At 40.4% G+C, this 26,729-nt stretch overlaps 1 long non-coding RNA gene across 1 annotated transcript in view; it reads left to right on the plus strand.

Moving 5' to 3' along the window:
• LOC144585842 (uncharacterized) overlaps window positions 1–26,729 on the plus strand; it is a 757,174-nt gene that overhangs the window by 554,667 nt on the left and 175,778 nt on the right. The gene's annotated exons all lie outside the window — the stretch shown is intronic.

Consider the following 26,729-nt stretch of genomic DNA (forward strand, 5'->3'; position numbering starts at 1 on the left):
TTGTTTAAAATAAACTCTAGTGAGATCCATTCTTCAGAAAACTAATTTGTCAATGGATGACTTGGACAGCTTATCTCAATGTTTCCTTTTCTGGATAAGTTCATCAATATAGTGTTAGTTGACCAGTTGCCATTGTTAGCTAACCAGTTGCCAGGATAGTCTGGATCCATTTCAATTGGGGTTTAAGCTACAACATAGCACTGAAACAGTATTGATCACTCTGCAAGATGATCTACTAAGGGAAGCAGACAGGGAGAGTGTAATTTTGCTAGTCCTTCAGGATCTTTCTGCTGTCTTTGATACTGTTGACCATGGTGGCCTTCTACAATAGCTGTCAAGCTTAGAAATTGGAGACTCCATACTTCAGTGGCTCTGGTCCTTTCTTGATAGCCCATCCCAGATGATACAGCTTGAGGATGCCAGATGAGACAGCTTGAACATGCCAAGAGATGTTCTAATGATTATCGGCTTCAGCTCTGCTCTCAGATACAGACAGCAGCGGACACTGGTAACCTGTTATAGGTTCCCTCAGGGGTCAACTGTCTCTTTATTGAACTTTAACATCTATATGAAGCCTCTAGGAGAAGTCATATGGAAATTTGGAGTTCACTGTCACCAACTCTATCTATCCTTTTCTTCATCTGGAGGTGATGCTGTGGGACCTTGATCACTGCCTATCTCCAATAACAGACTGTACAAGGGCTAATAAAACTAAAACTAAACCCATATAAAGCAGATATCCTACTGTTAGAAGATTTGTTGGACCGATTAGAAGGTAATTTGTCCAGGCTCAATGAGGTTATATTCTTTTTGAAGGATCAGGTCTGCAGTTTGGGCTAGCCTTGGATCCAGCAAAAATATTAATGCCACCCACAACCCCTGGAAACTCACTTAGTCAGGAGAAAGGTGGAGTGTAAATATATCAAGTAAAAAAAATTATATATAATAAAGACGGCACAAACTAATGATTCTTGAGTACAACTAGAGAGAAAGCACAATTTGAAAGTTACAAGTTGTCACTTTTGAACAGATTGTTGTTCAAAATTGCTGCACAAATTGTGCAGATCATTTGATTCTTCCTACCTGATAATGAATTTGCATTAAAATAAAACTGAACAAAACATCTCTTTTCTCTGATTGTATGATTTTATGTCTGCTATTGGAAAGACTAATCCCACTAATTCAATTCTTCTCTCCTTTAACAATGTCCCATCTGACCTAAAGTACATGTATAAACTCAGCAAGAATATGAGATGACTGTCAAGGAACACCAAGTCTGGAAGGGTCTTTCAGCTGCCGGGGTATGATGATTAAATGTGACATAAAACTATGAATAAATGCATTTTCTCTTCTTTTATTGCTGTTAAGTAGAGTTCTTTTTTTAACCAGAAAATGGAGAAAGTAGCTGAATCCATGTCAGATGACAAAGGTCAATGATCTGTCTGAAAGTCCTGTCTTAGGAATTACACCCAAATACTACAGTGTTCCATTACAACAAGGAAAGAGCAAACAGCATCACAGGTTATTTCAGGCAATGACAATATTACAGTTGTCTTTTCCTTCTCTTTTATTTTTCGCTTCGTTAGATGTATATATTTCTATATAATTAGTTTATAGTAAAAGCCATAAATCAGAAGTGTGCTGATGGGTGTTTTCAGACTGCCAAAAAAACCAACCAATGAAACAAACAAACAAACAAACAAACAAAAATCCTCAAAATTCCCCAGGCAGCATGACCAAGTATAGAAACTATAGTTACAGACAATAGAAATGACACTCAAATTGACTCTTGTTAGTACTGCCCAGAAGAAGGAAATGCTAAACTACTTCTGAATATACTTTTATAACTTTTATACCTTAAGTATACCTTAAGGTATCTATGCAGAAACTCCAGATCATGCAGAATGCGGCAGCCAGACTTCTTACTGGAGTAAGGAAACATCGACATATTACTCCCACTCTGACCGTCTTGCTTTGGCTGCCTGTTCGGTTCTGCGTAGATTCCAAAGTCTTAACGCTTACACATGAAGCCCAAAACGGTTTAGGGCCTCATTACCTGATGGAATGCCTTCTCCCACCTAGATCTACCCGTACCACCCGATCTAGCCAGGAGGTCAGACTGAGGAGCCTAACGCCGAGGGAGGCCTGGAATGAAAAAAAAGAAAAGAAACTGGGCCTTCTGGGCAGTGGCTCCTCATCTCTGGAACAATCTCCCTCCTGAGATTCGCATGGCCCCTTCCCTGGGCATCTTCAAATGCCAATTGAAAACCTGGTTGTTCAAGCAAGCCTTCCCTCCATTCACTGTCTGAATTTCTTGTGTTTCTTCCACCGTGGACCATTGTGTTTCTTAGTAATACATTGTCATTTTAAACTATAAATTGCTATATGCTATGTTGTTACCTGCCCAGAGTAGTCTATATGACTAGATGGGCAGTCTATAAATAAATAAATAAATAAATAAATAAATAAATAAATAAATAAATAAATAAATAAATAAATAAATAATATGAGACAATCCAAAACCAAACAAGAGGTGGTGCTGGAAGATGCAATCCAAAGTCAGAGTGTACTCGATGGGATACAGAAGGAAAAGTAAAGGATAGGTTTCAACAGCTGTGTTGCAAATTATGCAGTTGAATTAAAGATGAAAGGATATTTACTTGATGATATGCACAGAATTTTTGCTCAGAATTCACCTAGAATACTGTATCTCTTTCCAGAATGATATCAACAAGCCATAGTGTGACGGGAAGAGGGTGACCAATATAGTGAAAGTTCTGGAAAGAAAGCTCTACTGGGAATGGTTGGGGGAGCCAGGAATGTTTACCTGGAGAAGAGAAGACTAAGAGGCAATATGAGAGGATGCTGATAGGTATTGAGCCTTTCCCAGGAAAAATTGAGCTAGGAAGCTATAAATTGCAGGGTATATTGGCCAATTTGTCTGTATTTAATGGTGCAAAAATCAACTACCTATGATTTTAACTTATCTTTCATGTTCAGGTCCCAATTGAACATGGCAGCACCTCCAGAAAAGTTCAATGTGGAAGAGCATAGGTCCATAATCAAGTTCCTGCTTCTCCAAGGGAAAGGTGCAAGGCAGATCCATGATGAAATGTCACAAACTATGGGTGACAGTGGCCCTTCATATGCAACAGTTAAACATTGGGTTGTCAATTTTAAAACTGGCCATTTTGGTGTTGAAATTGAGAAACCCAGTGGAAGGCCTGTTTCTGTCTCTGTGCCTGCAACTGTGAAAGCCATCCATGACATGATTACGGAGGACCACTGAATATCAGCCAAAAGTATTGCTATATATCTAAGAATATCACGTGAGCCATTGTCCACAATGACTTGGAAATGAGAAAGCTGGCAGCAAAGTGGATCCCCAAACTTTTGACAACTGAACAAAAGAGGAAACGTGTAGAGTCATTGGTGGCTGTTTTGGAACATTCTGCAAGAAATGAGTCAGATTTCCTGGGCAAAGAGGTAACTGGTGATGAGACATGGATCTACTGTTATGATCCTGAGACAAAGGAACAATTTAAGGAATGGAGGCACAGTGGTTCCCCCAGGCCAAAGAAGTTCCAAGTGCAAAAGTTGGAGCAGAAGCAAATGGCAACAGTTTTTTGGGATAAGAAGGGAGTTCTGCTGGTGGACTACCTCCAACAGGGTTCAGTCATCAATGCAAAATATTACTGTGCTTTATTGATGAAGCTGAGGCAAAACATCAAGGAAAAAGGTTGAGGTAAAACAATGGCAAAACTGACATTCTTACGCTTTCAAGCAATGCCCCATCCACCCTATTCTCCCAACCTGCCTCCTTCTGACTATTATCTGTTCCCCAAACCAAAAACCAGCTTAAGGGACAATGATTTGAAAGTGTTCTGGAGGCAACTAATGCTACAAATGAGTGGTTACACCAGCAGTCAGAAGAATTTTATTTGCAGGGACTTAAGAAGCTGCAGGACAGATGTTGCAAGTGCATTGACTTCCTGGGGGAATATGTAGAGTAGTGCGGCAGTTACAGCTTGCTAGCTCAATTTTTTTCTGGGAAAGGCTCGATACTTATCAGCAACCCTCTGTAGCCATCATCAGATCTGAAGGGCTGTCACATGGATGATGGAATAGTTTTCTTTAGCTCCAGAGGGTAGAATCCAAAATAATAGACACAAATTATGAGGAAACTGATTTTGCCTGAACACTAGGAAGAAAGTAAATGTAGTTCAGCAATTGAACACTGCTTCTGAAGGTGGTGGACTCTCTCATAGTTTAGATAACCATTTGTTAGAGTTGTGTTAGATGTGGATATCTTACTTCAGTCAGTTACTTGGACAAAGCTGTGTTGTTCTATGATTGCAAGATTCAAATGCAAAGTATGGCCAAATAATATGATTCAGACTTCACAGAAAGTCAATTAACATAATCCTATTTCAAGTTATTGCAACCTACATTTGATGCCACTGGAAGGTTTCGGCAGGGAGGGATTTTCAGAATTGGAGTTGGATGTCAATTAATCCAGTAACAGCCAATAGTTTCCTTTGAACCTCAGATTCTTTTTCCCTTGTCTTTTTCCACTCAGGCTTCTGTCAGTATTAGCAATGGAGTCTGACAGAAGTGGACAGTTAAAGTGATGTGTTCTGTCAGCTATGTAACCAGTTGTTTAGTCAGTAATGAGGCTAGTTAACCAGTTAAGTTCACTGATGTAACAAGTTAACATTTTACACAATATGACATTTGATTTTATATAAGAACTGTGAGTAAACTGGAACATCTGTTGTTTCTCATTACCAGAGTCTCTGTGTGAATGATTGAGACAGTAAGTGCCAGTTGAAGTAAACTAACAAATAAGGGGTGGTTCACTGAGGGAGACCTATAGCTCCATTTGCTCTGTGGGTTCCTGACTGAACAATTTAACTTGCTGAGTAACTAGAGGAAATTTATTTTATATATTTAATAAGGCCACACTCCGTTTCCTTAAAAACCCTGTCCTAGGGCAAACTATGCATGCTGAGGAAGAAATAGAACACTTGTATATAGGTGTCTAGGAAGAAATTGGTATTCCCAATGTGGTTCAGTGGACAGAGTGATGGATTGGGACTCTGGGGAACAGGGTTCAAATCCTCACTTGGCCATGGAAATTCACTGTGGGAGTGGAACTGATAAAATCACTCCTTAAATATTTCACTTACCTTGAAAGTTCTATTCGGGTTGTTTTGACTTGACAACACAGACCACACATAAAGAAACTTATGCACCAAAGCAGGGTGACTGGAATGCAAAAATATAAAATAAACAGAATAAAATGTCATTGGAAAATTTGGACCAGTAAAGCATGAGAATTTTGTGAAGCCAACAAATTACAATTGTACGTAACTGAACAGACAGCTACACATGTGGACACTACTAGTTGGTCAATAAATCATCAGTACAAAGCAAAAGATAGAACTCTGTTCTGTCTGGTGGGAGGGGCAGAGACAAGGAGCAGACTATGGTACAGATCATGAATTGTTAATACAGAAAATTAGAATAAAACTTAAAAAAACTTCTACAAGTATCTTAGTGACAAAAAATAATTTAAATAACATTTCTGTGGAATTTGAAGTCCCTATAAAGGCTGATTTGCATTGCTATGCCCAGTTGACCATGAACCTGATGAACTGTGGAATGAAACCAGAGGTATTATCAAAGAAGAATGCAAAATAACTATTTCTGTAGTCAAAAGGAAAAAAAATTGTACTAAATTACTGAATGATTCTTTAAAATGTTAATGACATAAGAAGGAATTGTTCTTCAAAGAATCTTTTGATGAAGAACCTGCAAATATGAAAGTGAAGTGAAATCTGATTTTAAATTAATTGGAAAACTACACTAGCAGGAGTATGTAGGAGGCCTTGAGACCAAGCCTGTCATAGTCCTGAAAAGAATATACCAAATAACATGGAAAATAAATGGCCCACATACTGGAGATGCTCAATGTACATTCCAATCCAGAAGAAAGAAAATGTTAAGGGTGGCAGTAATTAGAGGATCATTCCTTAATTTCCCATGCAAAGTGATGCTCAAGGTTTTTCCACAGAAACTCCTGCCACATGTGTAGTGAGAAAAGCAAGAGTAGCTTTAAGATTCAGAAATATTGCTAGGTACATTTTTAGCAAAACAAAAACAACAACCCAACAAAAATGGAGAGCTAATAACAGATGTCATAATGATGGAATATGTAGTCAGAGAAATGTAAAATTGAGTCTGACAGGTTCTATGTGAAGATGATTTGAGAGACATTGGAATGTATTTTTCTAAGTGCCATGAGAGTGTTTTTCTGAAGACCGTTACAGCCTGGTTCGAGATAGTGCTGAAGGCCGAACTGAGAGCCCGTAGAAGACTCAACATTCCAAGCTAATTGGAGAAGAGATAAACAACACTTGGATTCTCATGAGAATTAAGGAAGGAGGAAGATGGTACAGCCATTTGAGGCTAATTGGTTAACAACCAGAATTGTCAAGAAGAAGGGAGGAGTGAGAGAAGGTAGAAAATGGATGATGGATATGTGGAAAATAATTCAGTTCAATTCATTCAATGATGATGTAGCTGACTGGAGAGTCAAGTGTTGTTCTGATCTGGATTCAATTCCATGAAGGAGAGAGGATGTAAATAAGGAGAAAAAAGAAGGTGGGGCTAGCTCCATATAGCCCACCTTAGCCTAGCTTATTAGTGTTCATTATTTTAATGAGAAATAGTTATTTTGTTTAACTGCGATGATCTTTGAATATGTTCTTGATGCTAAAACTTGTGCAATACAAACTGATTCTAATGAAACTCTATTTTTCTAATAAAAATTAATTATATAAAATTCTACAAAAGGACTGGTCTCTTGAACTGTGGGGTCTGGCTAAATCCAGGAGGATGGAGAGGGCCACAAACCAGCTCTCCATAAGAGTCCTACCTAATTGAGCTATTGTGAGTTCTAATGAATCACAAAGCCCATGTGTCAATACTTGCAAAGTAGTGGTTAAAAGTATAGTGTTCTTTTAAGGTCAGACTTGTTCAAAGGCCTTAACCTACGCACTGCTGAGGTCCTGAGACTTGCCCCAGTGCAAAGGTGGTATGTAAGTGGCCTGTTGAGCTCTGTGACTGAGTGCAACTTGTCTCTTAGGGGGATCTAGTGCACCATAACAGATATTCCAGCTCAAAACAGATGTTCAAGCTCATTAATTTCCTGACCCAGGAACTTTGAGTCTTGTTTCTGTACCCACAAAAATTCCTGTGGATGGGGAGCATGTTTGCATTCAGAATTTTACTGGAATTTTCATGGGGTCAAAAACCCCCCGGAAGACACTCATGGCAAGTGTTTTTATTCACCTGAATGAGGATTACATTGGTTGTCAAATGCCTTAAGTCCCAGTTGTAGGAGGAAGATATGCTACAAGTTAAATCAATATGTTAAATTAATTTTAAAAAGGATAAAGCAAAGGATCAGACTCGAATCTCAAGAATCTTAGGCATAAAACAGAAAAATGTCTGCATTTGTTTTGAGGGAATATAGTATTCTGGTATTTATTGTTCATATTCCTGGCTGGAAGATGGGATTGGTTCAAATCCACATCACCCTGACACTTGTCCAACCAAAAATGAACAGTAGTAATCAGTACCACAGACTGATGATGAATAATTCCTTCCTGTTCCAGGATCATTTGCCCCATCCCAAAAGAAGAAGGAGCAAAAGTATATTGATACTAAGGTAATTATACCTGGAGAATAAGATCCATCTGGTGATGCTAAATTTAGTTTCGTACTGGGACTTATGGGAATTTCTTGCAGATGGAAGTCATCTCATCTGCACTGGCAATGTTAAAAAGCAATGTAATTGCATTACTTGCATTGAGCTGCAGTCTGTAACACATGACACAGAGCTGTGACACACTGAGAGAAGATATTAAATTGTTGGTTTGATGTCATTTGGGTGATTAAGTACTTACAGCACTTGCACATCCATGACACAAGAATTATTTTGGCTTGCCAGGTTGTAGATGCAGTGCTTTTGAATTCTTTAAGCCTTGAGATATACTTCCTTTCCTGGTTAAAGTATACCAGCCATTAATTTCTTTTTGGTTCAGAAGTTTTTTCAGCTACTACAGGTAAAAACATATTTCTGCTTCTTGTTGATCCATCGTAAAATTAAAATGAGGAATACCTAGTTTTGGATCATTATTCTGATGAGGATCATTAGCTTTATTAAACACTGCAGTTGTTGTTATGTGCATGACTTATTGTGACCCTAGGAATTAATGGTTTCCAAAAGGTCTTATCATTAACAACCCTGCTCAGCATTAGCAAAATTTCTTTAAGAGACAGTACATCTTAGGTCCTTTCCGACTGCCTTCAGTTTTTCCAAGAACTACTGTCCTAAACTATTTAAACACTATATGGTGCTGAACATTTTGGGAGTGACAAAGCAATTATTAAAGAAAAAACATGGTCTCTAACCTTGGATCACTTATCATGGAGAGGTTTTAATGATGTTTTGCAGGAACACTTTTGAGTAAGTGGTGAGAGAATCAAATCACATAATTATACTGGTAACTTAAAATACTGTCATTGACATGGCGTCTGCCAAAGAGCCTCAATAAAAATATTCTGGAAAAGCATAGAAAATTCTATTAAACAAAATTACATTTCCCAGTCACTGTTTAAGAATAATCTGACAGGAAAGAACTAAAACCCAAAGGGCATGGGCTGAGTTCTGCTCATTCTCTGTGTTTATTCTGCCTTTGGCTGCACTAAAATTATGTCAACTGATTTCCTCTCAGGACAAGCAAAGATATTTAAAAATATTTTTTTTCAAGTGTGGGTGTCATCAACACCTGAATGTTAGGTAGAAGGAGACTTTAAGGGAGACTTTAAGGGAGTGTGAGTGGTTACCACTCGAGGCCTCTCTTACCGTGAGATAGAATGAGGTATTCAGCTTAGGTGGTTGATACCAGATGAAATGGGGAAGGAGTATCTACCTCCCATTGGTTGTTTCCTTGTTGGATGATAGATCAGTAACCCCTAACTATGGATCTAGAGATCCCATAAGACTTCAGCTGGTGGGAAGAAGCTCAAAGAAACATGATAGATATTGATAATAAAAGAGTATAGTAAAAGGTGGGCAGTAACAACAAGAACTGATGACATATTAGGAGAAGTGTGGAAGATACTGCTTTCTTTTTTTTTTTTAATTGATCCATATCTCCTAGACTGGTGGTTCCCAACCTTTACTCCTCTGATGTTCTAAATCTCCCAGAAGCCTTCACTACTAGCCATGCTGGCCAAAATTTCTGGGAGCTGTAATCCAAGAATATTTGGGTACCCAAGGTTGGGAAGCACTGTCCTAGACTGAACAGAAAAAAAGATGCAATGTATGATTGTCAGGTTTCAGACTTTGCCCTTGAACTCGGATTTTGGACTCCATTCTCCAAATCTCAGATTTTGGACCTAAAATCTCAGAGAATGGGACACTGCCTAGCCTAGAAATCCCAAATGGAATGTTCATTTGCATGGCTTCAGGACAGTCAGACAAGCTGAGAAGGACATATGTGTTTTCCATTACTTTACATGCTGCTACTGGAGTTTGTGTTGATCTTTCTGTTTATCATTGATCCTCTGTACTGTATTTGATTATCCCACATATACCAATCATTTTGCAATTGTTAAAGAGTGTGTACCCTTTGTAACCATAGTTTTAGGTTTGGACCGTAACGTTTTGTGAGTGGGATGCTGCTGAGAAGGGCGGGATAAAAATCTAATAATAAATAAATAAATAAACTACACATCTAACAAAACATAGATTTATTTATTAAATTAATTTATTAAAATATGTGTTAACTTATGACTTTATTAAATTGTGTATTAAATTAATAAATTAATTTATTAAAATGTGCATGAATACACTTCAGTGAAGAGGGGGCACATGTCCATTAACTACTGTTTTTATCTGAGAAATGCACAAAAACATGTTAAGAATAATTTCCACACTGAGGCAGAACAAAGCCTGTGGTAATCAGCAGCCATACTTAACAGGTGTGCAAAATGCTGAATCATGGGATGATGCAAAGGCCACACTGATTGGCTGTATGTAAATGTGCATATGTATAACTGTGTGGACCTGTAGAGAAGATGTATGGATATCTTCAAATGAATGTCATGTTGTCACGCTGCCAGTTTGTACTGCTGAACTTCTGTATATACTGTAAATGCACTTGGTGTCAGAAGAAGATGTCTTTATGTCATTAAACTGGACTGCCTGGACTGAAACAAAAACTTTGCTAACTTACACCACCAAAACATTACACACACATTTTCCATTTTTTTTAATCCACGCAGAACTAAGAAGGAATGGACTTGAAGCTGGGAAAAGGAGGAATTCCCTAGAAAACAGACTTGACAAATCTGTTCATCCTTAATTGCCATTGCTGTAATTTCTTACCAAGGGAAGAAAAGAAATGTAGAAGAATATTCTTTTCCTCAACACAGTTACCCATTACTCTGTATTTGCTTATTTATTGATTAATTAATTTCAAACATCTATAACCTACCCTATATAACAAGATAGCTCAGTGGTTTAGGTATCTGGCTGTAGAACCAGAGATTAGGAGTTTGATTCCTGACTGTACCTCCTGGGAGAAGATCCAATCTGTGCGGTCTTGGGCTGCAAAGTCCCAGGGCACCCCCATAAGAAAGGAAAGTAAACTGCTTTTGTGTATTTTCTACCTAGAAAATCTTGTAAAGCATTGCCATAAATCAAAATCAGATTGACAGCATGATGTTGTTGTTCTTAATCAAGATCTTAGGAGAGTTTCAGAACTGTAAAATATAATTTATTTTAAAAATTTAAGTTATTAATTTTTTTAAATTGAAAGAGTTTAAAACACATTTTTAAAGAAAGTAAAACATTAAAACCATTGTGTTAGAGCCTCTGCAGACCAAGTCCTTCAATCTCCAAAGACTAATAAATAAGCATGTTCTGGCTTGGCATTGAAATATTTATGCCAGTCGAGCCTCAAAGGAGAGGGCAACCCACAGTTTAAGTTCTATAACCCCAGGAATGTTGGCAAGTGTTTGGGTCCAAGTCCCAAGTCTAAGGTCAAGTCTTTGGTACCAAGTACCAAGCCCCAAGTCCTTATTAAAAACAAGGGGTAATTTTTTTAGAAAAAAAGGAGGGGTGGGTGGGTTCTGAGTTGTGCATTGATTCTGAGTCACTGGGAAAAACAACAACCATCCTGAGTTGAGTCAAAGTTGAGTAATCGCTTGTGACTTAAATCTGACTTGACAGCAAATCCGACAACTTGAGTCTCCATCCCTGTATAACCTTCACTTCCCACATAATGTATAGTCCTCAATGAAGGGGTGAAGGAAAGATTTCCAGCAGAACTTAGTAATTGGGAAGGTTTATAGAGACAAAGGTGCTTCTTCAAATATTCAGGTCATTATTGTAAATGGCACATTGCTTGCAGGTTAAGTGGAATTATGAAATATTCCCAGAAAAAAATGTAACAAGCTTGACTAGCCAGCTAATAGTTACTGTGCAGACTATTTCAATTTTGTTATTTCTTGTAAGATGGCTTCCGGAATGAGAAAAAGAAGAATGAAAATAACTATTTTCCACTTCAGCTTCCTGCCTAGCTTTTACAAAACAAATTCTGAACGTGCCCTAACTCCATCACAATTTCTTCCATCCATCCATCCATCCATCCATCCATCCATCCATCCATCCATCCATCCATCCATCCATCCATCCATCCATCCATCCATCCATCCATCCATCCATCCATCCATTGATATGTTCATTCTATTTCTACTTTTTTGTGCCTGGACTGCCTTGCTAAAGGCTGCCATTCATATCGACATACGGTTTCAATGATGTTCTGCATTATTCAGTTGTGAGCAACAATGACAGCTATGGATCTCTATCAGAGTAGCATCCATTCCTGAAGATCAACCCTGGCCAACGAACAATCACTCTTTCAAATGGGCTACTACTTATTTCGAACCTTGAAGAGAATTTAGATTCTTTAAAAAGGGATACATCTGTTTTAATCCACCCAATTTTTTTCATGTAAGTAAGCATAATTTAACATTCAAGTTCACCTCTTACTCTAAGTTATTCCCCAAAGGCAAGTGATGACGTTTAAAAGGGTCAATTCTAAAAAGCTTTCTTCCCCTGCTGTTAAAATGGCAAAGGCACATTGAAGTGAATCAGCTTTGCATGAGCATCATTTCAGAGGGAAGAAAAGGATGTATGGTAATATATTCACAAATTGGATGAGTTCTTGACACCTAAATGATTGAAGCTGTAAAGTGATTTAAACTGTCACTTTGCACTTGGAACCTTTTCCAGAAAGAAACTGGTAGGACAAAATTTCTCAAAAGAAAACCTTCAGCTATTTGACTTCAACTCATATAGAAAGAGAAAAATTGCCAGCTGGGAAAGAGGTAAATTTCAATGTTTCTTGGCAAAACTAAAGATTTTTTTCTTCCTATAAAAACATTTTTGCGGGGTGGGGGCGGGAAGTTGGTACGGAGCAGAAATGGTAGTAATCAAGATACATAGCTGCTTCCTGAAGGCATTCTCACGATGAAACTGGGATCTGACCTAGTCAAAGTTAATCATAAAACCGAACACCATTGACATGTGCTCAATTTGCAACAATAGTTGGCAATTCATCCTAATTTTCTCTTATTGGTAGATGGCCCACATACAGATGAGGCAGCTTAAAAAAAAAACATATCACAAATAATGTGAATTATATGAAAAACCTATCAGTGTAAATAATGTCCTTACCACACGGGCATTTTCTGAAATTCATTGCACACAGAAAGACCTTTTCATCTTCAATCTTTATTAGACCCCTAATCCTATCTGTATCTGAGTAAAAACATATAGATTGAGACCCAAATTTAAGAAAAGACCATGAATTCCACAGATGAGTATTCTATACACAGAGAAGCATCTCAAAATGTAATAGCATCTGTTTTCCATTATTCCCTGTGGTGTTCTATACAATCTTCAATTAAAATATCAAAAACAATGATTTTAACAGACAAAATATTTGTTCTTCTGCCACATCATTGCTTCTTGCCCACCTGGCAGGACAAAGTTCCAAGTAGAGTAGTCCTGGAATGAGCTGGAAGTAGTCCTTGGAATGAGCTGGAATTGTTAGCATGTATAAATTACTGAAACAGTGACGTCTATGTTGGCTTGGGCATGTCATGAGAAAGGCTGATGGTCAGATTCCAAAAGATCTCCTGTATGGAGAATTAGTGCAGGGAAAGCACCCCAGAGGGAAACCATGGCTGCAATACAAGGACATTTGCAAGCGGGATCTGAAGGCCTTAGGAATGGACCTCAACAGATGGGAAACATTGACATCTGAGCATTCAGGCTGGAGGCAGGCAGTGCAGCATGGCCTCTCCCAATTTGAAGAAACACTTGTTCAGCAGGCTGAGGCAAAGAGCCAGTCCCGAAACCAGCAAAATCAGGGAGCTGGCCAGGAGACAGATTGTATTTGTCTTCAGTGTGGAAGGGATTGTCACTTTTGAATTGGCCTTCTCAGGCACACTAGACACTGTTACAAGACCTCTATTCAGAGCATGTTACCATAGTCTCTCAAGACTGAAGGATGCCTACAAATCAGAGTTGACAAGAAGAAACTGAAAAAAGGAGGGGTGAGATATCAAAAAATATTCCACTGTTTTTATAGCAACCCTAATAAGGTTTTCAAGGTGATGCATTTTAAAATTGGCTTTACTAGTTTAAAAATTGGCTTTACTAGTTCCACACTTCAAGTGAGTCTCCATGGCTGAGCAGGAATTCAAACCCAAGTCTCATGAATCCTAATACACATGAAGTTAGAGTAGAGTATTCTCTATACCACACTGGCTATCCTGCTTTTATTCTGAAGGGAAAAAAAATACTTCAAAGCCCTAGTCAAAAAGCTGCTTGTGAATTGGAGCAAGGCCTCATGTCTCATTATTATTAGTAGCTCCCATTTCCTTTTACTATTTGCCTTCAGCGCTGCTGTATTGGGCTTGCCTAACTCATTTTGTTGTCACTTTGTTTTCTGAGACAAAACACCCCCACCCCATGATATAGAGTATCCAGAGCCAAGTTATTTTGTTATGTGAGGTTTTTTTAAAAATCCCCCTTTGCATCCTTTCTAATAAATATACAATAATGATAAAGGCCTGTATCCTGTTGAGTTACATAAACACAGATGAGGGGTCATGTAACTATTCCCTCAGCTACAGCATGTTCCAGTTTAGTTTATGTTAGTGGCCATGCACTGGTTATGAGACTGGTCATGCTTTGAAGAAACATAGAACTAAACCATTTCCAATATCTGGCACTTTAGATTCCACCACTGCTTCAAACTGCCTCACTTAATTTTCAGTTAGTTTGAATTAGTCCTGAAACAGGCAAATACCCCTATTTAGTCTCACTTTCTGAATAATATCTGAAACACATGCTTACTAATATCTGAAGCCATAAAACTTATTTAAAATTTGGACTTATTTTTCCTACCACAACACTGGTGACACCCATCAGGCAATACAAATCAAGATTCCTCTGAACCTTCTGGAATACCATTAGTATGTATAAACAAGAAGACAATAGCCATTCTATTCTGATCAAACAGACTGTATCTACTCTACACAAGTTAACACAGGTAGTCTTCTCATGGGAAATTATTTCTCTAACTGGTACCACTTCTCCCTACAACATTCCGAATACAGGCTTGAACATCATGCCATGGCCTACACCAATGCACAATTTAGTGATTGGGACTTGATTTTGGGACTCCTCCCACACAGTCTGTGCCCATTACAGGGTACAATTCTGTTCCTTTAGCAGCTTTGCCATATGGGGATTATTCCATGCCCCTAGGGAACTTTTTAACCCTGCTACTAAGGGAAAAAATCTAGGGTATAAATACGTGAATGTATTCGACCTCCTTAACAGAGATGTAGATAAGAAAGAGTTGGATAAAGAGGACAAAAAAGAGAAAGAAAAGTGTAGAAGAAGAAGCCAGAAAGGACATGGTCCAACTAGCTTCTGGGGTTCCTGATCTATGTAAGAGTCATAGTCAAGGTCCAACCTTGTAGGACGTAATCCCTTTTTCTATATCTGGATATAATATATAGGGCCTACACTGATTTTGCAGGCCAGGACGGCTGCAGTATGATCAGACATTCCACATATGGAGCGCTATTCATACCAACATGCATTGTGATGAACCTCAGCCAGGTCTGTGGTTACAGCACGACTCCAGCCAGGCCGAACACGGGTGATAGGTTTGACAGCGGGCACCTGAATAGAAAAGTGGCCACTGCCCAAATTCCCAACCCTGATGTGGGACAGGCAGTTCAACCCCGCATGCCTTGCTTTGAATATAAGACCAAAGGGTTTTGCATGAGTGTGTTACCTGCAGTGGGGAGCACTAGAATTCCTCCAGCTTTAAAGCAGGTGTTCAGCAGCAGAACAAGGGTTCAGGAGGTGGCAAAAAGCTTACCAGTGGCAGGGGTGCACCTGGGAAGGGTATGCAGTTGATCCAGCTGTGCAGGATCATGGCGTTCAGTCAGTGTTAGCTTCTTGCTGTTTAATGTGCAGAGTTCTCTGATAAAAGAAAAACACACACACTCTTCTTCTACAAAAAGACATGTGTATTAACGAAATATATACAAATATACAAAGCAGCAGACCTTCGGCATGGCAGCAAAAATAGAGGCAAAGTACATAGAGGATAGTAGCACAGAGGAAAGAAGGAGATACATTAATGTTCACAATGTTCCCTTATATACAGTTGAACTGATGCTTCTGTCCAATCACTTCAAGGGCTGCATCATCTTCCTTTACATGGGTGTTGCATTATCCCCAGATGTTGCATCATCTTCTTCTTAGTCACTGTGACTCAGCAGTTTACACAGGTGATCATTATGGCAGTTCATCATACTACAGTCTGGACCTATAAAATTTGCAATACTTTGACAGTCAGTTTCCACCAGATGTGCTGGTAGTTCACCTTGGAAGCAATGATTTGCCTAGTCTGTTGGGTAAGGCTTTGATCCTGGACATTCTGCATGACCTTAAATGTTTGAATGCCAGGTGTCCTGCGATGTGGATTGTGTGGTCCATGATCATTCCTTGGTTAGCCTGGCGAGGTGCCAAGAGTATTGGTGATATTAACAAGGCCTGGCAGGATGTTAACAGAGAAGTATGTAGAGGCGTCTGCAGCTGCGGCCTCAGAGCAATGATTAGTCACCACAGGATCCAATTGAAGAAGCCTGAATTGTTCAGGAGCGACGGTGTCCACTCTTCTGATTCAGGTTTGGATGTCTTTTTAGAAGATATAAAAGAGGGCCTGCTTGTCAAGCTTGAAAGGCTCTGTGGTAGCCATGGGACATAGCAAGGCTAATCCCCATGCTGTGGCAAGTACTGCGGAAAAACAGGTATTTCTGGTGTGTCCCACTGTAATTTCAGGGAAGCCAACAGCACATCCAACCTCCCGGCACTGCTGATCATGCGATTATAGTGTCTGTGGTGGGAAGATGCAGTGGGCCACTTCCAGACCAACAGTCATCGACTAAAGATGGCTTGAAGTGTTTATTAGCGGCCGGCCAGGTTCCTGCTGTCTTTAAGTCCACTAGAATCTGGAGCCAGGGACTCACCCATTTGTTGAACAAGGGGTATTTTGATACCCCTGCAATGTACCTTTTCCACACTACAGCAGCCCCCCATCTGTTGCCATAGGTTGGCAAAAATTTGAACCTGAATTTATATTAATAAAGTGTGGCCTGTATTAAACCCATATCATTGTTTCACATCTTTATTCTGGAGTTGGCAGGGCAAAGAACCAGGAAACCCAAAACAGAAAGATTGACTGCTCAAATATCAGTGGAAAGCCCAAGCTCTCCTAGAAACCCCAATCATAGAGCCTCTGAGAGGGAAATCTACTTCCCCTATCAATGGTGGCCATTTTGAGAGGGAAGGGTGCAAGGGAACATAGAGTGATTGCTATTTTCATTGCTTTAATTTTTTGGACATAAGGTGGATCTGCTTTCTATGTCACAGGCATATATCCGTGCAGGCATGCAGGGGGAGTGTGGGGGGTGGGGCAGGCATGTATGCATGTGGGCATCCATGAGGTTTGTGTGCATGCATGCAGCCACACGTACACACGCATGCACACACACACATATTCCTGTTACTTTGACCTCAAAAACTTTGAAAATATCCAGTTTGGCCCTTAATGTGAAAATTTTTTTAAAACCCTGCTTTAGAGGCATCAGTCCTTTATAGACTGATGCCTCTAAATCTGTATTTAGATTGATGCCAAATTCTGAACTCTGAGCTTCTTCTTTTTTTGTTAAAATATTTATATGCCACTTTTCTCCTCAAGATACTGTACAGCATTAAAATAATCTGTATTGAAAGCTAAAAAGCAAGGGATTATTATACTAGTTTACAAAATTAAACAGAGTAAAAGAAACATGGTAGATAAATGCAGTTCTAGAAACACATGGACAAATTACAGCAGCCTTATTGAAAAAGAAACCAAAACCTCCATCCATTTCATCCAAGCAGTCAGTGAGAAAAAGTGTCCCTGAAGAGAGAAGTTTTTGCCTGCTTATGGTAGGACAGTGAAAATGGAGCCAACCTGGCCTCTCATGGGAAAGAGTTCCATAGTTTGGGAACAGTGATGGAGAATGCCTTTTCTCCTGTCCTCACCAAATGTGCCTATGAGGATGGTGGGACAAAAATAAAAGCTACCCCAGTTATAATTATCCTAGAATTGCAGAGCTGATGATCTTAAAACCCAGGCAGGCTGATAAAGATATAGTCTTGTGATAGCTTGGACCAAAATCATTTAAGGCTTCATAAATCAAACCAGCACTTTGAATAGTGCCCTTAATGAGGTCCTGAGGTGTAGCAGGTACCCACCATTTCCTTCCTTCCTTCCTTCCTTCCTTCCTTCCTTCCTTCCTTCCTTCCTTCCTTCCTTCCTTCCTTCCTTCCTGAGCTGTAGGACAGAGTTCAGATTCAACAATATGAAGCCTAGGATTCATATTGTTGCCTAGGCTTCATATTCTTGAATGTTTTTGACTTTCCTCCTTTATTTTAAAAGACTCAGTTAAATTCACTATTAAGATTGAGTGTGTTTCTGTTTGGAGATGAATGCCTGCTTCCCATATTGATTTGAATAGTCAATAGGGTGGGCTGTTCACCTTCCCACTTTGTTTTTACTTTTCTTGCTGATGCAGTGGCATCGTTGGCATTTTGAAATCTCAGATGGAAGCCCTACAATGGCTGGGAGCCTGGGCAGTCTCTCTCTTTCATTGAGCCATGGCCTCCGTGCAAGTTCAGGGAGACAGCAGTGTTGGCCAAACAATATATCATAATGGCCCCCCTCCCAAAGATACAGGGAGCAGTCAGGGGAGATATTCCCTTGGATGTCAGCTTTTATTATTTCTCATCCATCTATTTCTTAATAAATCTGAAAAGACTGTTATATATATGGAAAAGGTTCACCGAAGAGAGACTGTACAAATATTTTTAATAAGTTTCACAAAATTGCATGGGAAACACATATTCATACTATGCCAAGTTGCTTTTAAGTGTCATCTTTTAAAAACCTCAACTCAAGCTGGGACGTTTGTCCTTAAGCAGAGGAGAATATTATGATATAGCTTGCATGAAGCATTTTTTTTCTCAAGCCAGGAAGCAGATGCATCTTTTTACAAGTCATTTTGTCAGTTAGACTCATAAGCTGCTGCTAATTGCTTCCTTGCATTCCAGCTTTGAAAATGGATTTTGCCATTGCACTCTTTAAACACTGTTGGCAACTTCTTTCCAGAAAGGAGAATCATCATCCCAATTGTTGTACAGACAAAAGAAATCTAACACTTTTTATTTTTATATATTATCGTAATTCCATTTTTCTGTGAAAATGTTGAATTTTTGATTCCCCTACAGCTGTTAAAGGCATGACATTCTGAATGGGTGGGGTGGGCCTACTCTTGACTTATTTTATATTGCATTGCTGCAGCGTGTTGACTTATGCCTTTAACTCTGCAACACTCCCCTGGTTTAAATTAGGATAATAAACCTTGTGACCTTAGAGCATTTTGGAAAAATGAATATACAACTACTTCTGGTGAAATGGACAAATACATAAATCATTGTTGCAAAAAAAAAAAAAAAGTAAGGGGCAAGATCCTAGTTCCTTTAAAAATATATATATCTGGGGGATCCTATTAAACTTTATTTTAATATAAATACGTCTGGGGGAGGGAAGCATATTCAGTACGTGTCTGTATCATCATCACTTCTGAACCAGCAGCTCTACAACACACTATCCTGAAGCATCTCTCTCTTTCTCTGAGCCATTTCAGCATTTATCCTCAAGGAACCAGAAAGTAATTGTAGTTGGTGATCTCTTAAAAACTGTAATATTGAAAGTTGCCCTTTTTGAAATGGAGAGGAAAACAGTAAGAAGCTGCATTTCTTATATTTCTTTCTACCTGTCACAGCCAAATCTCACTGGAGCCAGACAGGAGATAGCATGGAAGTAATGTATTTGCAAAATTAAAGGGAAAAAAGGTGAGGAAAGTAAGAAGATAAAATAATATGCCACTATAAAGACTAACAGGTTTCTTTCAATGTGAGCTTTTACAGATCAAAATCTACTTGCTCCCCCAGGCCCCAAAATGAAGATGCAAGACAATAACTTTTGGATAAAATATGGGCCACCCTTTATTAAACCAATTCTGATTAATACAATCAAACAATTCCAAAACTGAGGGGGCCTGTGGTAGTGCGGAGAAATAACTGCATGGCATCCAACCAATCCTTATAATTCAATGGGCGAGTCCCAGGCCCCAGGTTCCAGCTGTCTTGATGGCAGGAGAAACCAGGCAGGCCTCTATTAAACACCCCAGACCTCGAGCCATCTATATTTTGATGACTGTCGGTCCGAAAGTGGCCCAACGCATTTTGCCGCCTACGGCCCTGTAATCACACGATCCGCAGAGCCAGAAGGTCCGATGCACTGCTGGCTTAGTATAATTAGCAAAGAGACACACCGAGACAACCAGTTTTTCCCACACTACCCGCCACAGCATGAGGATTAGCCCAGCTATGTCCCATGTTCCCACCAAGCTGACCAAGCTCAAAAAGCAGGCCCCCTTCATATCCTCCAGCAAATGTCCAAACCTGCAACAAACAGTTGGACTCCATCGGTCTCCAGTATAACAAGACATCAGTGCCTTTTCTGGCGATCTGTACCAACCATTGACAACCAAATGTACCACCAAAATGCCCTGAGGACCATTTTCCAAATATGTCATTCTTCCAAGCTGTAACCAATTCACGCCAGGCATGCCTTTCCAAGACATAAATGCATGGGCACCAAGCCCCCAAATCATTTCCACATGGGGAAGATGCAGCACCACGTGCTGCCCAATGAACGAAACTGTGCCACTAATCATGATGTGTCTTCGTCACTCCAGAGTCTCGCCACCTGAAATAATATAAACAGCCTCTGCCATAGGTTAGGTAGTGGCCTCATCTAATGAAGTGTATAGACTTCCCCAGGGATATGAGTTTGTTTTTTGTTTTTTGCCATAAAGGCCGATCTAACCCTAAAGCTGGTACTCATAATCCGTATCTGACACCAAATATCAGGTATTCTGCTCCCTCTCTCCTTGGGTAACTCACTAATCCCTCCTCCCAGTTCTAATTCTAATTGCCATGGTTCCCCTTTCCCTGAGCACCACTACCCCCTTCCGATTTCTTGTTGGGTCCCCCTATCTTGTTTTGCTGCTGTGACCCTGCTTTAAAGCTGGTGATTTTAGGGTGCTTTCCCCCACATGTAAGGCAGTCATGGGTAAACCTGCATGGGGACCTGACACAGGAACCTCTGTTATTGAATTCATAGGAAGGTAGCCGAGGCCGACCCTCCCCCTGGCAGGTATCAGTGGTCTCCTCAGATTTTATATTTAGATGCCCACTGTCAAATCTATCACCTAAATTGCATTTGGCGGGCATCATGTGTTGCAACTAAAGCCCAGGGTGTGTCTTGTCCCATCTCAGCTCGGGCCTGATTGCGCTCCTCATTCTAAACGCTTCGCCATAACGAAGCTAAGCCAGGCGTTCAAATTCTGTTTGTGCTCTATGAATTATGTCGAAATACTGGAATAGTGCTGATGCCTTCCAGGGTTGGGTTTTAACCAGTACCCCTGCATATATAGTAAATCCAGTGACCCAATTAGTCCAGTTCTTATCGGGTCTCTGTATTTCTCCTTAATTATTTCATCGTCCTTCTCTATCTCCTTGACCTCAATCTCCCGATTAAGAAGCTCATAGAAGTCAATGTATTGTTCCTTTCAAATCTTCTCCTTCAGTGCCGGGGTCTGATCATCCCCCAAAGGTATGCTATAGTCCGAATAGGGAACTGCTGCTATCGGAACTGTATTGTACCCCATATCAGGTACAGAAGGATGTTGTTTAGTTCCTGAATTCTTACCCTCACTGGTTGATACTGTTTTAGCCGGATTTGCATAGGGAACCCCCCATCCAAACCACTGTGGGCTTATTGGGGCCAAAAACCACCAGGCCATGTCATGGGTAGAGTTGTACAAGGGTTGGGTGAAGCAAATGGTTGCTGCAGGCCTCCAACCCATGGCCACGTGGCCGATTGACTGTGTGTGTTGGTGGTGGTTACGTACTCACCATATGAAGTTCCTGAATTTCCAGGAGCCTCAACAGCCCCTTGCGAACTCGTGGAGGGTTCATCATAGGGCTCATGCCCATATTATGTTCCGTCTTCTACCTCCTGGCAATCAGCTGCTTCAATCCTTCTGCGTTTCTGCCCTCCTGGCCCCTTAGCTGTTGCCATTGATCCTTTGTCCACAGTTTGTCTTTCCACCTCATGACCCTGCTCAGATTCAAGGGCATTAAAACGTCTCATTAGATCCTGTGTAAGTGCCCTCATTTCCGCCTTACGTTGTCCCCTCGTGTCTCTGACAGAACGATGAGGGGTAACTTCATGGTCCATAGAGGCCTGCCTGTCTAACTTTTTGGCCTCCAAATTTGCCACTTTGGCCTGCAAATCCTTCAGCATGTCCCTAGACTCCTCATCAGAAGATGACTGAGGGGGGAACACCTGGGGAACAACATGTCTCTTCCCAGGGGCTTTGCCCTTCTCGCTTCCACCTCCTTTTTTGGGTGGCATTTTGAGCACCTAAACCAAGAGTCCTTCTGTTTTATTCTAGTAAAATCTAACAATCTTGAAACAGCCTAATCACTACCCCAACCACAGGGCCTTCCTTCCTCGCAAGGAGTGCCCCTTTTGGACTTACGTTAATGTAGTTTAATTTTATAAATCTTATTTATAAATCAACTAATCTGCCTGGCCTTTATTTGGCCTTAATGAATTTTTAATTGAAATTAATTTAACTTTTTTAAAATTTATTTATCTATCTATCTATCTATCTATCTATCTATCTATCTATCTATCTATCTATCTATCTATCTATCTATCTATCTATCTATCTATCTATCTATCTATCTATCTATCTATCTATCTATCTATCTATCTATCTATCTATCTATCTATCTATCTATCTATCTATCTATTTAATATCAAATGAATGTATATTGATTAATACCCTCCAATTCTTGCCCCAAACCAGTCCCTTAAACCTTCAATGTCCTATTGTGTTGTTATCATTTATTATTATTATTATTATTATTATTATTATTATTATTATTATTATTATTATTATTATTATTATTATTATTATTATTATTATTATTATTATTATTTCATTTCATTTTATTTCATTTTATTTTTTCTTTTATCTATTTATTTATTTTTATATCCCCCCCGCTAATATAGAACCCCTATTTGATTTCCCAACTGCTTAAAATCCTATCCCTCTTGCTATATTCCAATCAATTATATCCCCAATCAACTGTTACAATGATCTTATTTCTCCCCCCCAATTTTTTTTTTGATCACACGTGTAGCTCTTAAAATGGCAGCCAGGGCTAAACCTAGAAGGCGTGCTGACCCACAAAATGGTGCCCGCCCAATATAGCCACCCCTAAAGCAGCTGCACCAACAGAGGAAACTTTAGCTCCAGACAAAACAAATAGGACTGCTCCGCCAAAATTGAAAGAAAAAACCCTCCCTCAATGAGCCACGAAGACCTGACCAGCCTCCTTTCCCCAAAGGTAATGCAGCCAGAAACCCAGTTGTGCTAAAATGGGGGGGGGAGGGGGCAACTGGCAGGGATTATCTCACCTCACAGCATGCTCCTGATCAACCTCCTTTCCCCCAAGTGATCGCGCCTCCCAGGACCCGTTTGCGCTATAGCGGGGGGAATCACCTCACGGCAGGCACACCCACCCGCTGTGCATTACTTTACCAGCCTTTCCCCAGCTAAGTCTTCCTTTTCCCTGGACAGAAGGAGGGGGAAGCCCAGGACAACCGATCCCTTATCCTTCTTCTCTCTCTCTCTCTCTCTCTCTTTTTAAGTAATAACTGAAGTGCTGGGAGGAGGGGAGATGAAGAACTAAGCTGATGACTCACTGCGCGCGGCGGGGCACGCCTGCCCGCTGCCTGCTACCCTCCTCGTCCTCCTTATACAGCTAATTCTTCCCCGTCCCACTCAAAAGTAGAATCAATACAGTCCCCCATGCAGTCACTGATTAAATTAAATAAGTAACAGGGAGGGAGCTCAAGGCTACCCCCCTTAAACCATCATCCAAGCCTTGTGTTTGCTCTCTCAGTGAACCAGCCAGCCAAATCCGTCTCTCATTCTCCGTGCCAAAATCGAAAGAGGACAAACTGACGGCTGGCCCTTCCATATAAGGGCCAGCCCTCACCCCATTACGTGGCCCAGCTGGCTTGCTTCTTCCGGGGCTGGGAGAGCAAAGCTGCTGCGCATTTAGAGGGCGTGGCCACGCCCCTCCTGCACGCGAAACCTTCTTCAGAAGAAGGACTGTAAATATTATGTTTTTGCTTGTAGAGGTTATGAATCGTACCCCCTAGGTAAGGATACAGACAGTATTCAAAGTGACAAGGCATTGTTAACAGGACTTGGACAAGCAAAATATACATGAAACTGCAGGCCACAGCCAGTGTGATAAGCTGCATGTCATGTAGATTTGGCAGTCAATACTTGGCAGCTACTGTAAGTATTGTTTCTGGAGATTAGGTCAAATTCTCTTTAGGGAGACATGTGTTTTACTTCCATAGGAATCTAAAAAACCTGGATTATTACTATATGTTGTATGCTAAGAAGCCTTGATCTTTATTTAGGCCTTTGGAGATACACTGGAAGTTGTTTATGTAGTTAGTTGCTACTTGAATGGGAGACCACCAGAGAATACTGTGGGGTTTCCTAGTTAGGACTAGGGAAGAATGCTGCCTGAAAAACTGGAGAACCTTTGCCAATCCATCTGGTTACATGGATTAACAGTATGACTCTGAATAAAGTTGCTTCCTAAATTCCTCTGCCTCCTTCTTTCAGAAGTTGAAAACTTTGTTACCCTATTGCACTACTATTGGTACTTGCATTGTGCTAATAACAACACCGGAGTATTCTGGAGTTATGCCTGGAACATATATAAGAAATCTGTGGATATGACAGTTCCAAAGACTCCCCTTGTCTAACCTCTCAGTCTGCAACCAGATTCCTAAACCACTGAGCTATCCAGCTAATTTAAAACTTCATGGGAGCTGGCATATTAATTATCCCCTCCCCTGTGTCCCTCCCCTGCAATTTTGCCCTAAATGGCAAGAATTTGACAAGGCTTTGGACATTTCCATGAGTGCAGGTGACACTGCACAAGCAGCTGTGACTATGTGGTGAGGTCCAGTTGTGCACCAGACTTCACTACATAGCTACAGCTGTTTTTGTGATTTCCTGTGTATGCATCATGATTTGAAACCTATAGGATGCTGCTGGCCTATGTGTTTAAAATGTTGAATGGAAGACATCAGGAAACTTTTCGGAAATGAATTATATACAGTACAGTGGTGCCTCGCACAACGGGCGCCTCGTAGAGCGATGAATTCGCTCTACGAGGCCGCAAATGCGATCGCAAAACGATGCCCGTATAGGCTGTGATTCACAGAGCGAAGGTCGGTAAGCTGCTCGCTTACCGACCTTCGCTTTGCGACCCGCCGATCAGCTGTCCGGCGGGTCCAAAATGGCCGCCGGAACAGCCGAAAGGGGCCGGGGCGCAGTGTTTTCGCGCCCTTGGTAAGCAAGGGGAGCGTGCGAAAATGCTGCGGAAGCCCCGAAATGGCTGCGCGCCAGACAGCTGATGGCAGCCATTTTGGCGCCCTCGTTGTGCGAGGGGAGGGCGCGAAAATGGCTGCCGGCCCCTGGGAAACATCGCACTACGGTGAGTATTCTATGGCATTGGAATGCATTAAACGCTGTTTAATGCGTTCCAATGCCTTTTGGTGTTCCGTAGTGCGATGTTTCCCACAGCGAAGGTTAATCCGGAACGGATTAACCTCGCTGTGCGGGGCACCACTGTACTGGTTTAGCGCAAGAATGGCACTACATTAGGGATGGACAATCTCCAGAGATTTGAGGCAATAGCACACACCCATCCCTCAACATTGGAAGGAAGAATTAACTGAAGTGATCTCCACCTAACATTTTTTTGTTTTCCTTCCAAAAACAGTTTGTTTGCTTTCTGTATATTTGAAGTTTTACATTTGGAGTGTGGCTTCTGGAGGCCTAGGCATGCTGGAGGGCACATTTTGTTCATTGTAGTGCCCACAGATCAGATGCCACCAGTCCATAGACTAAATGATCCAATAGGTCACCTTGGGTTTTATTATCCTAGCTTTTGAATCATCTTTCTGCACTCCTAGACAAGAGAGAGAAAAAGGTCTGCTACTTAATATCCTTTCAACCTCTCACACTCTTGTTGAGCAGCAATAGTGCCGAAATAGGCCGGAAGACACAGGTTGCATTGCAGTTCCCATCAAAAGCACTTGCATCTCCTTCATCTTAAACAAGAATATTTATTTTCAAATTGGAGAGGGAGAAGCCATCAATATCTCTACAAGCTTTTGCTGCATGGAGTAGTCTTTGCCTTAATGACTGGTGGTCTGAGATGGATTTTTAAATGGATTGTTGTCCTTTGTTGTATTAAATGTGTTCTAATATTGGATTTATTTACAGTTTTTTTTAAAAAAAATAATACTTGTTTAATTCTATTTTAAATGTATTCACAAAGGCTTTCACGGCCGGGATATAATGGTTGTTGTGGGTTTCAGAACATGGCCAAAGAGCCCGAAAAACCCACAACAACCATCTATTTTAAATATTTGTGTGTCTACTGTTTTTAGCTTTTGAATGATGTGGGCTACATTGGGTTCCTTTTCGAGAGAAAGGCGGGATAGAAATAAATAAATAAATAAATAAATAGATAGATAGATAGATAGATAGATAGATAGATAGATAGATAGATAGATAGATAGATAGATAGATAGATAGATAGATAGATAGATAGATAGATAGATAGATAGATAGATAGATAGATAGATAGATAGATAGATAAACTGGCTTCAAATCCCCCAAGCAGTGTCTGGCGGTTGAGCTGGAGCATGGAGAAAAAACAACAAAGGTACACCAAATCCAAAGCCTTCTTGGGAACTTGGCCACAG

Source organism: Pogona vitticeps, chromosome 1 (assembly GCF_051106095.1).
Source record: "Pogona vitticeps strain Pit_001003342236 chromosome 1, PviZW2.1, whole genome shotgun sequence".
Taxonomy (NCBI): domain Eukaryota; kingdom Metazoa; phylum Chordata; class Lepidosauria; order Squamata; family Agamidae; genus Pogona; species Pogona vitticeps.